A 14,818-nucleotide genomic window follows, 5' to 3' on the forward strand; every position below is an offset into this window, starting at 1 on the left:
GAAGATCACTGTCAGTCTCAGTCTCTTTGCCTTTTTGAAAAAATATGTAAATACAAATATCAAAATATGTGAAATAGTATCTATAAGTTTTTAAAAAAGATATAAAGGCAACATATGAAATGATATATTGGGCCCATCATGCATGTCCATAATAGATGCACAATGAGACATCCCATCCTTCCTGTTAGAATGAGTATTATCCTACAATCCAGAGCTGACAATCCATGTGGAGGAAGCTGGAGATAACTCTGGTGCAAGAATGGAGTCAGGTAAATAAGTAAATCTATTATGGAAAATCATCAAAACTGAGAAACAGAATTATCACAGGATCTTCAAACACCATTTTTGAGTAGAAGGAATATGAAATCCCAGGGAGGTATCCAGGGGAACCGCAATCAATGTGGCAAACACCTCTGCTCTTCCATGTTCAACTAATGCAGCATCATTCACAAGAGTTCACACACACAATCCAGTGGAACATTCTTGAAGAAAGAATCAACAATGGAACAAATGGACAAAATTATATTTAACAGGAGTTTATATGGCAGTACAGATGAGGAAATTCTGTATTTTGGACAACTTGGATGATCCTGGAGAATAATGTCCAAGGATAATGTTTCAGGGTAAGTACACTCTGCTAACCATGCAGGACAAGAAGACAAATAATACGTGATGCTGGATACATGGGATAAAAGGATGAAGTCACAGAGGCAGGAAGTATGATGGTGAAGACCAACGTCTGAGCAAGGGAGGAACAGAGGAGACGCTGGAGCAAGGTCAGAGTTCCAGTCCAACAGGATCCACACATTGAGGATCTACTGTACAGCATGGTCACAGCAGTGAAGGGAATATTGTGTCTACGGAATTCCAAAACAGGAGACAACTGACATTCTACCATGGAAACGTGGTTTTCTGATGAGCATGTCAATAAGTCTGACTTCATAAAAACTCAATTTGACACATTTATTTTTCAACACATATAATTGTACCTCATACGTCTATGTTTTGGTATTATATATCAAACACTTATGTAAAGGAAATGATTAAATGATCAAAAATGGAGATTAAACACTCTGAATACTGGTGTAGTGCTTTCCAATATTTTCCAATATTTTATGGAGATGATAAATAAAGGCAGTTCACTCAGGCATGGCAGCTGGAACCCAGGAGCATGGAACTGCATCAGTGTTCCCACCTTGGTGATGGGGCCTCATAACACATCCATCATCTACTGTCTTCCAGCGTGCACTGTCAGTTACTAGTCTGGGAAAGCGTGCAAATGGGCTGTGTCCATCACTCTGATATGCAGCCTGCGTGTCTCCCTCTCTAATACTGATGGAAGTCTCCAAATGCATTGATGCCCCAGTCAGCATAGACATGGAGTGAAGAGCAGGGACTCTGGACACATGATCTCTGGGACTGGCTCTTCCTGCAGCTGTGATTCAGCCTCAGGACACTGGTCATCATGCTGGAGCCACAGACACAGCTCCCCATGATGTGGACTCCAGCCCCAGAGTGCACAGCCACTGTGTGTCCCACTTTCTGCTCTGCTGAACCACAGCAGGTGCAGGGAGTCCCACAACACTCGATAGAATCATATGAGCTACACGTGCACACCCAACACTTTCCATTCAGTGATGACCTTGACTGCTGATGTCCAGTGCATTTCCCCTCTGTGTTCAGGCAGGGAGCCCACAGGAGGGTCCCAGGACCTAGAGAATGAGGAAGTCCCTGTAGGCTTCCCAGGTGCCTGCAGAAGCTCAGCCTGAGACACAGCTGAGCTGCAAGTACATTCCTGAGTGCTGTGACGTTCACACAGGGACCACAGACTGTTCCAGGATTAAAGGTGGCCACATTCTGTGGAAAGTGAGTGTGGATCACCCACAGTTTAAAATAAAATGTCAGTTCAGTTCCGCACGCAGGCTGCTTTGACAGGAAGAGAGGGAAATAGTTGAGGTTTAACAGACCAGAGATCCTGGCTCAGCTGCTCCAAGATATAAAGGGAAAAATAAAATTGTCCTAGAGTCAGCAGTGCCCTGAGGACACCAGCACGAGTTAGACTGGAAAAGACTCACGAGGTCCTCACAGATGCCCATGATATCTGATCGCGGTGAGGACAGTTGTCAGTCATGAACCCGAAATTGTCATGTAGGACTTCTTCCTTCTATTCAAAGTTTCTATCCGTCAGTGAAGTCAGTGGCAGGGACAGATCATAAGAGTAGAACCATTTCTTCAAATGTGTTAGAGGAGAGGAAACCCCAATTCCCTAACAGGAAACCAGGGCTTAATGTCCCTCTGCACCTACCCATGACCAGAATATACATTCAGTGCTTCTTGTGCGCCCCCTGGTGGAACCGCACGCCCCTGCAGGGAGGTTTGTGTCTGGGCTCAGCCTGAGGGCCCCTCACTGTGTCTCTCGCACAGAAATAGGTGGCCATGTCCGCGGCTGTCAGACTGTTCATTTCAAGATACAGCGTGTTCTGGGCGTTGTCGCTGGAGATGGTGAATCGGCCATTCACCCAGCTCACGTAGTCTGTGCTACCAAAAACAGGATCAATGTACCCGATCCACTCCAGCCCCTTCCCTGGAGCCTGGCGGACCCAGCCAATTGCAATGCTACTGAAGTCGAATCCAGAGGCTTTGCAGGAGAGTTTCAGGGATCCCCCAGGCTGGACCAGGCCTCCTCTGGACTCCTTCAGCTGCTCCTGACAATGGACACCTGCAAACACAGACGTCCTGGTCAGGACACTGTCACTCACGCTCTCTGTGTCTCTCACTCACGTCCTCTCCCAGACTCAGTGCCCCGCATTCTCCATCATTACCTTTGAGCACAGCGACCAGGAGAAGCCAGCGCAGCCCAGTCTCCATGGTGAGCGTCTGTGTTGAGTGCGCTCACTGAGTGGACACCTGGGAGTGCTGGGGCTGGAGCTCCTGTGCCAGAGCTGCAGGGTGAGGGCTGGGCTGGTTTCATGGGCAGAGTGGGCCCTATTTGCATGTGCTGCCCCTATGTAGCCAGCCTTGGGGTTGTGCACTTCAGATAGGACAGGTTCCTGGCAGAGCACAGTGTCTTCTGGTGTTTGGTAGCCCAGGTAACGACACAGAACATATGATTCTATCCATGATTCTGTACAGTTATGATTTCAGGACATCTTTGTTTTGATACAGGTCTTTGTTCCTAGTGACATCAGCGAGGGCAAGAACAACGGGTGCCTCTTGTGTCTCATGTGTGGAAGCTCACATGCAGGATAAGAAGTTGGTGTTGTGTGTTCCCTGATGTGGGCACTAGGTCTGGGTGGCAGCGAGGGAATATCATGAAGAGGGAAGTTCTAACAAAAACAAACTGCCAAGCTCAGGGCTGAAAGCCCGTGCACAAAATGATGGAGAATAATATACTCCACCAGTAGGTGCCATTTAGAAAACATCAGTGCTGCATTTGTACACTGAGAACAAATGCGCAGAAATGGAGAAAGCATCACTGTGGTGCAGCAGGTGAATCCACTGCCTGTGATGCCTGCATCCCATAGTGCTGTGTGTTCCTGTTCCAGCTGCGGCACTTCCAATCATCTCTTGCTGATGCACCCGGGAGAGCAGAAAAGCATGGTCCTAGTATTTGGCCGCTGCACCTACGTGGGAGACCCCGAAGAAACTCCTGTCTCCTGGTGTCACTGTCATCTGGGAGATGAACTAGCAGATGGAAGAACTTGTCTCTGTGTCTTTCCCTCTCTCTTTGTAACACTGACTTTCAGTAAATAAATAAATCTTTTCTAAAATATTGCACGTGCAGTTTCAACAAATCTTTTACAACCTTGAGGAAATATAGGAACAGCATGCATGATGTCCATGTAACAATATTATTTAAAAAAATTTTTAAATCTTTTTTATGTTTTAAATTTATTTTTTAACTTTTATTTATTAAATATAAATTTCCAAAGTACTGCTTTTGGATTACAGTGGTTTTTCCCCCTTATAACTTCCCTCCATCCTGCAACCCTCCTATCTCCTGCTCCCTCTCCCATCCCTTTCACATCAAGATTCATTTTCAATTAACTTTATATACAGAAGATCAGTTTAGTATACATTAAGCAAAGATTTCAACAGTTTACACTCACACAGAAACACAAAGTGTAAAGTACTATTTCAGTACTCGTTATAGCATTAATTCACATTGTACAACACATTAAGGACAGAGATCCTACATGGGGAGTAAGTGCACAGTGACTCCTTTTATTGACTTAACAATTGACACTCTTGTTTATGGCATTAGTAATCACCCTAGGCTCTTCTCACGAGTTGCCAAGGCTATAGAAGCCTTTTGAGTTCGCCAACTCTGATCTTATTTAGACAAGGTCATAGTCAAAGTGGAAGTTCTCTCCTCCCTTCAGAGAAAGGTACGTCTTTCTTTGATGGCCTATTTTCTTCCGCTGGGATCTCACTCACAGAGATCTTCCATTTAGGTCATTTTTTTTTTGCTAGAGTGTCTTGGCTTTCCATGCCTGAAACACTCTCATGGGCTTTTTACCCATATCCGAATGCCTTAAGGGCTGATTCTGAGGCCAGAGTGCTGTTCAGGACATCTGACATTCAATGAGTCTGCTGTGTATCCCACTTCCCATGTTAAAGCATTCTCTCCTTTATAATTCTATCAGTTAGTAGTAGCAGACACTAGTCTTGTATATGTGATCCCTTGGAACCCCAATTCTATCATTATGATAAATTATGAACTAAAACTGATCACTTTGACTAGTGAGATGGCATTGGTGCATGCCACCTTGATCGGATTGAATTGGAATCCCCTGGCACGTTTCTAAATCTACCGTTTGATGCAAGTCCGATTGAGCATGAGCCAAACTGTACATCTCCTCCCTCTCTTATTCCCACTCTCATATTTAACAGGGATCACTTTTCAATCAAATTTAAACACCTAAGAATAATTGTGTATTAATTAAAGACTTCAACCAATAGTATTAGTAGAACAAAAAAAAATACTAAAAGGGATAAAATATTAAGTTGTTCCTCGACAGTCAGGACAAGGGCTGATCAAGTCGCTGTTTCTCATAGTGTCCATTTCACTTCAACAGGTTTCATTTTTGGTGCTTGGTTAGTCATCACCGATCAGGGAGAACATATGATATTAGTCTTTTTGGGACTGGCTTATTTCACTCAGCACGATCTTTTCCAGATCCCTCCATTTTGTTGCAAATGACCGAATTTCATTGTTTTTTACTGCTGTATTGTATTCTAAAGAGTACATGTCCCATAATTTCTTTATCCAGTCTACCATTGATGGGCATTTGGGTTGATTCCAGGTCTTAGCTATTGTGAATTGAGCTGCAATAAACATTGAGGTGCAGACAGCTCTTTTATTTGCCAAATTAATTTCCTCTGGGTGAATTCCAAGGAGTGGGATGGCTGGGTTGTATGGCAGGGTTATATTCAGGTTTCTGAAGAATCTCCAAACTGACTTCCATAGTGGCTTTACTAGTTTGCATTCCCACCAACAGTGGGTTAGTGTCCATTTTTCCCCACAACCTCGCCAGCATCTGTTGTTGGTAGATTTCTGTATGTGAGGATTCTATCCGGAGTGAGTTGAAACCTCACTGTGGTGTTGATTTGCATTTCCCTGATGGCTAGTGATCCTGAACATTTTTTCATGTGTCTGTTGGCCATTTGGATTTCCTCTTTTGAAAAATGTCTATTGAGGTCCTTGGCCCATCTCTTAAGTGGGTTGTTTGTTTTTGTGGAGTTTCTTGATCTCTTTGTAGATTCTGGTTATTAATCCTTTATCTGTTGCATGGTTTGCAAATATTTTTTCCCATTCTGTTGGTTCCCTCTTCACTTTCCTATTTTTTTTTTGTTTTTTTTGTTTTTGTTTTTTTTTTTTTTTGCAGTACAGAAACTTCTCAACTTGATGTAATCCCAGTTGTTAATTTTGTCTCTGACTGCCTGTGCCTCTCAGGTCTTTTCTAAGAAGACTGTACCTGTGCGTATATCTTGCAGGGTTTCTCCAATGTTCTCTAATAATTTGATGGTGTCGGGTCATAGATTTAGATATTTAATCCAGTTTGAGTGGATTTTTGTAAGGTGTAAGGTAGGGGTCCTGCTTCATACTTCTGCACATGGAAATCCAGTTTTCCCAGCACCATTTATTGAATAGATGTCCTTGCTCTGGGAATTGGTTTTAGATCCTTGATCAAATATAAGTTGGCTGTAGATGTTTGGGTTGATTTCTGGTGTTTCTATTCTGTTCCATTGGTCTATCCATCTGCTTCTGTACCAGTGCCATGCTGTTTTGATTATAACTGCCCTATAGTACGTCTTGAAATCTGGTATTGTGATGCCTCCAGCTTTGTTTTTGTTGTACAGTATTACTTTAGAAGTCAAGGTCTCCTGTGCCTCCATATGAATTTCAGCATCATATTTTTACAGATTTGCAAAGAATGTCTTTGGTATTTTTATTGGTATTGCATTGATCTATAAATTGCTTTTGGGAGACTGGACATTGTGATGATATTTATTGTTCCAATCCATGAGCATGGAAGATTTTTCCATTTTTTGGTATCCTCTTCTATTTCTTTCTTTAAGATTTTGTAATTCTCATTGTAGAGGTCTTTAACATCCTTGGTTAAGTTTATTCCAAGGTGTTTGATTGTTTTTGTAGCTATTGTGAATGGGATTGATCTTAGAAGTTCTCTCTCAGCCATGGCATTGACTGTGTATACAAAGGCTTTTTTTTGATAGGCAGAGTGGACAGTGAGAGAGAGAGAGAGAGAGAGAGACAGAGAGAAAGGTCTTCCTTTTGCCATTGGTTCACCCTCCAATGGCAGCCGCGGCCAGCACGCTGCTGCCAGCGCACCGCGCTGATCCGATGGCAGGAGCCAGGTGCTTATCCTGGTCTTCCATGGGGTGCAGGGCCCAAGCACTAGGGCAGTCCTCCAAAGCCCTCCCTGGCCACAGCAGAGAGCTGGCCTGGAAGAGGAGCAACCGGGACAGAATCTGGTGCCCCGACCGGGACTAGAACCCAGTGTGCTGGCACCACAGTTGGAGGATTAGCCTAGTGAGCCACGGCGCCGGTCAAGGCTGCTGGTTTTTTTGCATTGATTTTATATCCTGCTACTTTGCCAAACTCTTCTATGAGTTCCAATAGTCTCTTAGTAGAGTTCTTTGGATCCCCTAAATAAAGAATCATACCATCTGCAAAGAGGGATAGTTTGACTTCTTGCTTCCCAATTTGTATCACTTTAATTTCTTTTTCTCGCCCAATGGCTCTGGCTAAAACTTCCAGAATTATATTGAATAGCAGTAGTGAGATTGGGCATCCCTGTCTGGTACCAGATCTCAGTGGAACTGCTTCCAACTTTCCCCCATTCAATAGGATGCTGACGGTTGTTTTTTTATAAGTTGTTTTGATTGTATTGAGGAATGTTCCTTCTATACCCAATTTGCTTAGATTTTTCATCATGAAGGGATGTTGTATTTTATTGAATGCTTTCTCTGCATCTATTGAGATAATCATATGATTTTTCTTCTGCAGTTTGTTAATGTGGTGTATCACATTGATTGATTTGCAAACATTGAACCATCCCTGCATACCAGGGATAAATCTCATTTGGTCTGCATGGATGATCTTTCTGATGTGTTGTTGCATTCTATTGGCCAGAATTTTATTGAGGATTTTTGCGTCTATGTTCATCAGGTATATTGGTCTTTAATTTTCTTTCAATGCTGCATCATTTTCAGGCTTAGGGATTAAGGTGATTCTGGCTTCATAGAAAGAATTTGCGAGGATTCCCTCTTTTTCAATTGTTCTGAATAGTTTAAGAAGAATTGGAGTTAGTTCTTCTTTAAATGTGTGGTAGAATTCAGCAGTGAATCCATCCGGTCCTGGGCTTTTCTTTGTTGGGAGGGACTTTATTACTGATTCAATTTCTGTCTCAGTTATGGGTCTGTTTGGGTTTTCTATGTCTTCATGGTTCAATTTAGGTAGGTGGCATGTGTCCAGGAATCTATCCATTTCTGATAGATTTCCCTGTTTGCTGGCACACAGCTCCTTGTAGTAATTTCTGATGACTATTTTTATTTCTGTGGTGTGTGTTGTTACATCCCCTTTTTCATCTCTGATGATTTGGGTCTTTTTTTTGGTTAGATGGGCCAATGGTCTGTCAATTGTGTTAATTTTTTCAAAAAATTAGCTCTTTGGCTGATCTTTTGTAATTATTTGAATTCAATCCTGTTGACTTTTTCTCTGATTTTAATTATTTCTCTTCTTCTACTAGTTTTGGGTGTGGTTTGCTGCAGTTTTTCTAGATCCTTCAGATGCATTGAAAGCTCATATATTTGGTGCCTTTCCAATTTCTTGATGGAGGCACCTATTGCTGTAAACTTTCCACTTAACATTGCTTTTGCTGTATCCCATGAGTTTTGATATGTTGTGTTGTTATCCTCATTTACTTCCAGAAAGTTTTTGATTTCTCTTTTGATTTCTTGAATGACCCAGTGTTTATTTAGGAGCATGTTGTTCAGTCTCCATGTGTTTGCATATGTTCTAGGGATTCCCGAGTTGCTAATTTCCAGCTTTATTCCAATTCTTTTGAATTTGCTGAGACTTACTTTATGGCCTAGTGTGTGGTCAATCCTAGAATAGGTTCCATGTACTGCTGAGAAGAATGTAAATTCTTTAAGTGTAGGATGAAAAGTTCTGTAGATATCTGTTAGATCCATTTGGGCTATAGTGTTGATTAAATCTGCTGTTTCCTTGTTGAGCTTCTGTATGGTTGATCTGTCTGTTTCTGAAAGTGGAGTATTGAAGTCCCCCAGTACTATTGTATTGGAGTCTAAGTCTCCCTTTAAGTCCCTTAACAAATCTTTTAAATAAACCAGTGTCCTGTAATTAGGTGTATATACATTTATAATAGTTACATCTTCCTGTTGAATTGATCCCTTAATCATTATGTAGTGCCCTTCTTTGTCTCTCTTAATAGTTTTTGTGTTAAGGTTTATTTTGTCTGATATTATTATGGCTACGCCAGCTCTTTTTTGGTTTCTGTTGGCATGGAATATCTTTTCCAACCTTTCACTTTCAGTCTGTATGTATCTTCGTTGGAAAGATGTGTTTCTTGTAAGCAGCAAATAAGTGAGTTTTGTTCCTTAATCCAGTCAGCCAGTCTGTGTCTTTTAACTGGAGAGTTGAGGCCATTAACATTCAATGTGACTATTGATAAATAGTAACTTTGCCCTGCCATTTTCCCAAAGATATTTCTAATATAGGCTTTGAACTTCCTGTGATCTTTTACTGGGAGTTTTTGTTCCTTTACCTTCTTTCGTATTGATGCTCGTGTTTCTGTGTTTCTGTTTGTGGCACATCTTTAAGGATCTTTTGCAGGGCTGGACCAGTGGTGACAAATTATTTCAATTTCTGTTTGCTATGAAAAGTCTTTATTTCATCTTCATTCACAAATGAGAGTTTTGCAGGATATAATATTCTAGGCTGGCAATTTTTTTTCTCTTAGTACCTGGGCTATGTCTCGCCATTCCCTCCTAGCCTGTAGGGTTTCTGATGAGAAGTCTGCTATGAGTCTAATTGGAGATCCTGAGAGTAATCTGACGTTTCTCTCTTCCTCATGTTAGAATCTTTTCTTTATAATTCACTGTGGTGAGTTTGATTACAACACGTTGTGGTGAGGATCTCTTTTGGTCACGTTTATTGGGGGTTCTATGTGCTTGGATGTCTCTGTCCTTCTCCAAACCTGGGAAGTTTTCTGCTAGTATCTCATTAAAAAGGCCTTCTAATCCTTTTTTTCTCTCTCCATGCCTTCAGGAACTCCTAGAACCCAAATGTTGGGTTTTTAATAGTATCCAGTAGATTCCCAAAAATATTATTTTTTTAATTTCTAATTTCCCCTTCTTGCCTTTGGTTTGACTGTATACTTTCCTGTGCTCTGTCTTCTAAGTCCGATATTGTCTCTTCTATATCACTGATTCTGTCTTTAAGGCTCTCAAGTGCATTTGTCATTAGTTCCACTGAATTCTTCATTTCATTTTGATTTCTCTTCAGTATCACAATTTCAGGTTCTACTAGATTCCTCATTTCATTATGATTCCCCCTTAAGATTTCATTTTCACGAGAGAGATTTTCTATCCAGTAAGGATTTCTGTAGTTCATGAATTTGTTTTTGATAACTTCTAAATATACTTATCATGAATTTTTGAAATCTGTATCTTGCGTTTCTTCTATCTCATCATCTTCATAATCTTGAATTGGAGTGTCATGTTCATTTGGGGGCATCATAATGTCTTCCTTGTTCTTGTTTCCTCGGTTTCTGCATTTGTTGTTTGGTATTGGGAAATATTCTTTGGTTTCTTCTTCTTTTTTTTTTTCTTGCTGCTTTCTCATTATACTATGACCCTAGATTAAGTGGACTGTCTGCTTTTGGTAAATCTCTAGAGGCTTGTGGTGGGTGTGTCCAGAGGGCTCTGTGCAGTTCTTCAGGGTTAAGGGTGTGCCAAAGGTGGCACACCCATGTTTGGCATGGTAAAGCTTCTCTCTCTTTTATTCAGAAGGGAAGTAATTCTGCACAGATGAGCTATTCTCCTTGAAGGCAACCAGTGCCTGAGCACTAGCCCCAGTGGGTATAATATTTGTCCACTCTGTCCCAAGGACCACACAAAGGATCTGTTCAGCCCTCTGTGTAAGCTCAGATTCCCCTGCAATGTCTCCCACCGTTTGGCAAAGGTTACTGAGTTTGTGGTGTCTCCTGAGAGTACTCACGTCTCAGGTACTCTGTGAGTTCCCTCACACACCCTCAGTTTTTTTCTTTTTTCACAGTCCCAGTTCATAAGCTGCACACATTCACTAGGTCTTAACCTCCTGGTACTTCTCCCCACCAGAGTCATTTTTTTCTGCTTGGCTGAGGGTGGGCACAGCCCTGAGCTGGTGCAGCTGTTATGTATGTCCAAATGGCACCTGCTCTTTGTCTTGCTTGCCTTTGTAAGGCGAGTGGAGAGAGAGAATCATGTCTGTACTGGTCCATTTTATTTTTTCTCTCTCCTCTAGTTAGCATGGTGAACTTTCCCCCATGGGGCTTCAAACCTCGTTCCCTCTAGTCTCTTCCTGCTGCTTTCCCGCCAGTGTCTTGGGCTACTGCAGTTTCACCTCACATCCCTTTCCAGGTGCTGGTGCGTAGACTCAGCACTGGGGTCCCAAGCCATGGACGCTTGTGCCCTCCACATTGGTCCACCATGTCCCACTAGTTCCAGAAAAATTGCCTTTGCAGGTTTTTCCCTAACTCTTCCCTGAGACTACAGTATCTCCACTTTTATTAAACTATCTTTCCCCGGGCTATCAGTGTGCTCCCTCCCTATTCCACCAACTTGGAGCAGTCTAACTTTATTTTTTAAGGAATACAAATTCAATGAGTACAGGTATTATTTAAAAAACACATATGTAAAGATTAACAAAAGTGCTCAATTGCAGATCAGTTCTCTGAATACTGGCATTGTGTTTGTCAATGTTTTATTGAGATGATAAATTAGGCCATTGTACTCAAAATATGGCAGCTGGAACCGAGGAGTATGAAGCTGCATCAATGTTCCCACCTTGGTGATGGGGCCTCATAACTGACCCATCATCCACTGTCCTCCAGGATGTACTATCAGTTACAAGTATGGGGAGGAGTGTAATGGGCTGTGTCCATCACTCTGATATGCAGCCTGGGTGTCTCCCTCTCTAATACTGATGGAAGTCTCCAAATGCATTGATGACGACAGTCAGCATAGACATGGAGTGAAGAGCAGGGACTCTGGACAAATGGTCTCTGGGACTGGCTCTTCCTGCAGCTGTGATTCAGCCTCAGGACACTGGTCATCATGCTGGAGCCACAGACACAGCTCCCCATGATGTGGACTCCAGCCCCAGAGTGCACAGCCACTGTGTGTCCCACTTTCTACTCTCCCTGAACCACAGCAGGTGCAGGGGGTCCCACGACACTGGAATAGAACCAGATCAGCTGGAAGTGCACACCCAATACTTTCCATTCAGTTATGACCTTGACTGCTGATGTCCAGTGCATTTCCCTCCTGAGTCCAGGCAGGGAGCCCCACAGGAGGGTCACAGGACCTAGAGAATGAGGAAGTCCCTGTAGGCTTCCCAGGTGCCTGCAGAAGCTCAGCCTGAGACAGAGCTGAGCAGCAAGTACATTCCTGAGTGCTGTGATGTTCACACAGGGACCACAATGTGTTTTCAGGATTACCGGGAAATGGAGGTCGGGTATAAAGTCTGTAGAAAGTGAGTGTGGATCATCCACAGATTAAAAAAACATTATGTGGCCGGCACTGTGGCTCAATAGGCTAATGCTCCACCTGTGGTGCCGGCACCCGTTTCTAGTCCCGGTTGGGGTGCCAGATTCTAAATATCTATCAACTGAAGACTGGATAAAGGACTTGTGGGATATGTACATTATGGAATACTACACAGCAGTAAAAAGGGATGAAATCTGGTCCTTTGCAACAAAATGGAGTAAGCTGGAAAACTTCATACTTAGTGAAATAACCCTGTCCCAAAAAGACAAACACCACATGTTCTCCCTGATTTGGGAGAATTAATAGCTCAGCTAAAATGAAAGCTATAGAAGCCAAATTGTCACTTTTAGAGTCAATGTCTTCAAGAATCCTTGACCTGATTGTCAAGGGACAGTTTACCATTGTTACATTTTACTGTGTATATCCTTTTTTGCTGCTCGTCACGGGGCAGCAGGTCTGATAGAGCTCCTCAGGGCCAGCCTGGGGAGCTCAGGGGCCAAACGGGATAATGAGTGTCAGCGGTAAAGGAACCACACCAAGCCGGGAGCTCAGTCAACGCCCAGGGCACAGCCAGGTTCTCGACTTTATTAGGATGGGAAGAGCTTTTATAGACACAGAAAGGGGGCTGTCCAGGGCACAAAGGAACTGAGCCAACCAGCTGAAAGGTAAGGCAGGACACGAGCCGGACACGCCCTCAAAGGCCTATCACAACCGAGGACACATACTGTCCATGAATACAGAAGTCTCCTGTCAGGCTTAGTACCTCCCCCAGGGGCCATCTTGGATTGTTGGAAACGCTGAGTCACTGAGATGCGGAAGTGCGGCAAACTCGAGCAAAGGCTTAGAGGTCTTGTCGAGTGAAGGCTTAGCAACTTTTTTTCCTTTTTGGTTGGAGCCCCCCCACCCACACTTTTTGTTTTGATTTGTTGTTTTTTTCCCTGTTTTCTTTCTTTCTCTCTCATTTCTCTACTTCATACTATATGCTGAACTCTCAATGTTACACAGAGTTAATTATATGTATTTTAAGGCAATTGGAAAAAGATCCCAGTTAATGAGAGAGGGAATAAGAGATGGAGGAGGGAGTCTAAAACTGTAAAGCAGTGTAGTTCTGCATACAGGCATATAGACTTAGCTCTCAGGGTACAGCCCAAGAACTAATCATGGGGCTCCAAACTCACAAGAACTGGTGGTATAAACACCATCTTCCAGCTACAATGATCATATGAAATGTTAAAGGCAACAGATCAGTCTAAGTTTAAAAAGGCTCATACAAATATCATCAAGTACCCAGTAAAAATAATAGAATTAAAAAGGAAGGAGGACCAACATGAGAAGCAGTCCACACGGCAGACTCCTAGAATGACTTTCACAGTAAATAACACTCTGACCTCAGAATTAACCCACAAGGCTTCCTGGTCAGGCAGAAAGGCCTGTGAGAACATTTCAGGCATGGAAAGACAAGACTCTGTGATAAAAAATATCCTACACTCAGGATCCCTGTGAGACCTCAGAGGAAAGAAAGGGTCATCAAGAAGGGGACACTCTTCTCTGAAGGGAGAAGAGAACATGCACTTTGTATATGGCTGTGTCCAAATACTAATGGAGTCTATGATCACAAAAGGCTTCCACAGCCTAGGCAGCCCATGCCAAGAACCTTGGATGATCACTGACGTCATACAAACTGTGTGTATTGTTAAAGGAACAACAGTAGTCACTGTGCACTTGCTCCCCAGGAAGGGCCTCTGTCCCTATTGAATTGTAACATGAGAATTGACTGAAAATTCTTTCCCCAGACTGTACTCTATATGTTATCTGTGGACTCGGGGGCAAATTGTTGAAGTCTATGATTAACATAGAGTTGGTCCTCTGTATACTGAGTCATACTAAAAATGATCCATAATGAGGAAGAAGATGGGAGAGGGAATGGGAGGTGGGATGGGGTCAGGGTGGGAGGGTGGTATGGGGGAAAGAAACGCTATATTCCTAAAAGAAGTATCTATGTAAAAATATCTTCCTTAAATAAAAAAAGATTAAAGAGAAAATGGAGATGGGGTATAAAGTCTGTAGAAAGTGAATGCAGAACACCCACAGTTTAAAATAAGATGGTTGGTTCAATTCAACACACTGGCTACTTTGCCAGGAGGAGTGGGATGACTTATATAATTGAGGAAATAAATCAAGACTCTGGATTGGCTCTCTCTGCATTTGAAGGGAAAACCAAAATTGTCCTAAATTCGGCAGTGTCCTGAGAATGCTGTCCTGTGTCAGACTGGACGACACTCACGGGCTCTCCCCAGATAGCCCACATCTCTGACCCTGGTGACCACTGTTATCATTCATGAACCAGAATTTGTCCATTTAGGATTTTTCCTGTCACATCAAATTTCTCTCCGTCAGTGAAATCAGTGGCAGGGACAGAATCATAAAGTCTAATTCTTCCCTCAAAACTGTAGGAGAGGAAACCCCAATTCCCTGACAGGAAACCAGGTCTTAGTCTCCCTCTGCACCTGTGCATGACTGGAAT

The 14,818-nt window shown here is 42.7% G+C and overlaps 1 pseudogene; it reads right to left on the minus strand.

Annotated features, from left to right (window-relative positions):
* Positions 1 to 2,324: 2,324 nt before the first annotated feature.
* LOC103346605 (immunoglobulin heavy variable 3-23 pseudogene) lies at positions 2,325 to 2,868 on the minus strand (annotated as a pseudogene).
* Between the last annotated feature and the right edge of the window lie 11,950 nt (positions 2,869 to 14,818).

This window comes from Oryctolagus cuniculus, chromosome 20, assembly GCF_051225735.1.
Source record: "Oryctolagus cuniculus isolate XC-2025 breed Fujian yellow rabbit chromosome 20, ASM5122573v1, whole genome shotgun sequence".
In the NCBI taxonomy this organism is placed as follows: Eukaryota; Metazoa; Chordata; class Mammalia; order Lagomorpha; family Leporidae; genus Oryctolagus; species Oryctolagus cuniculus.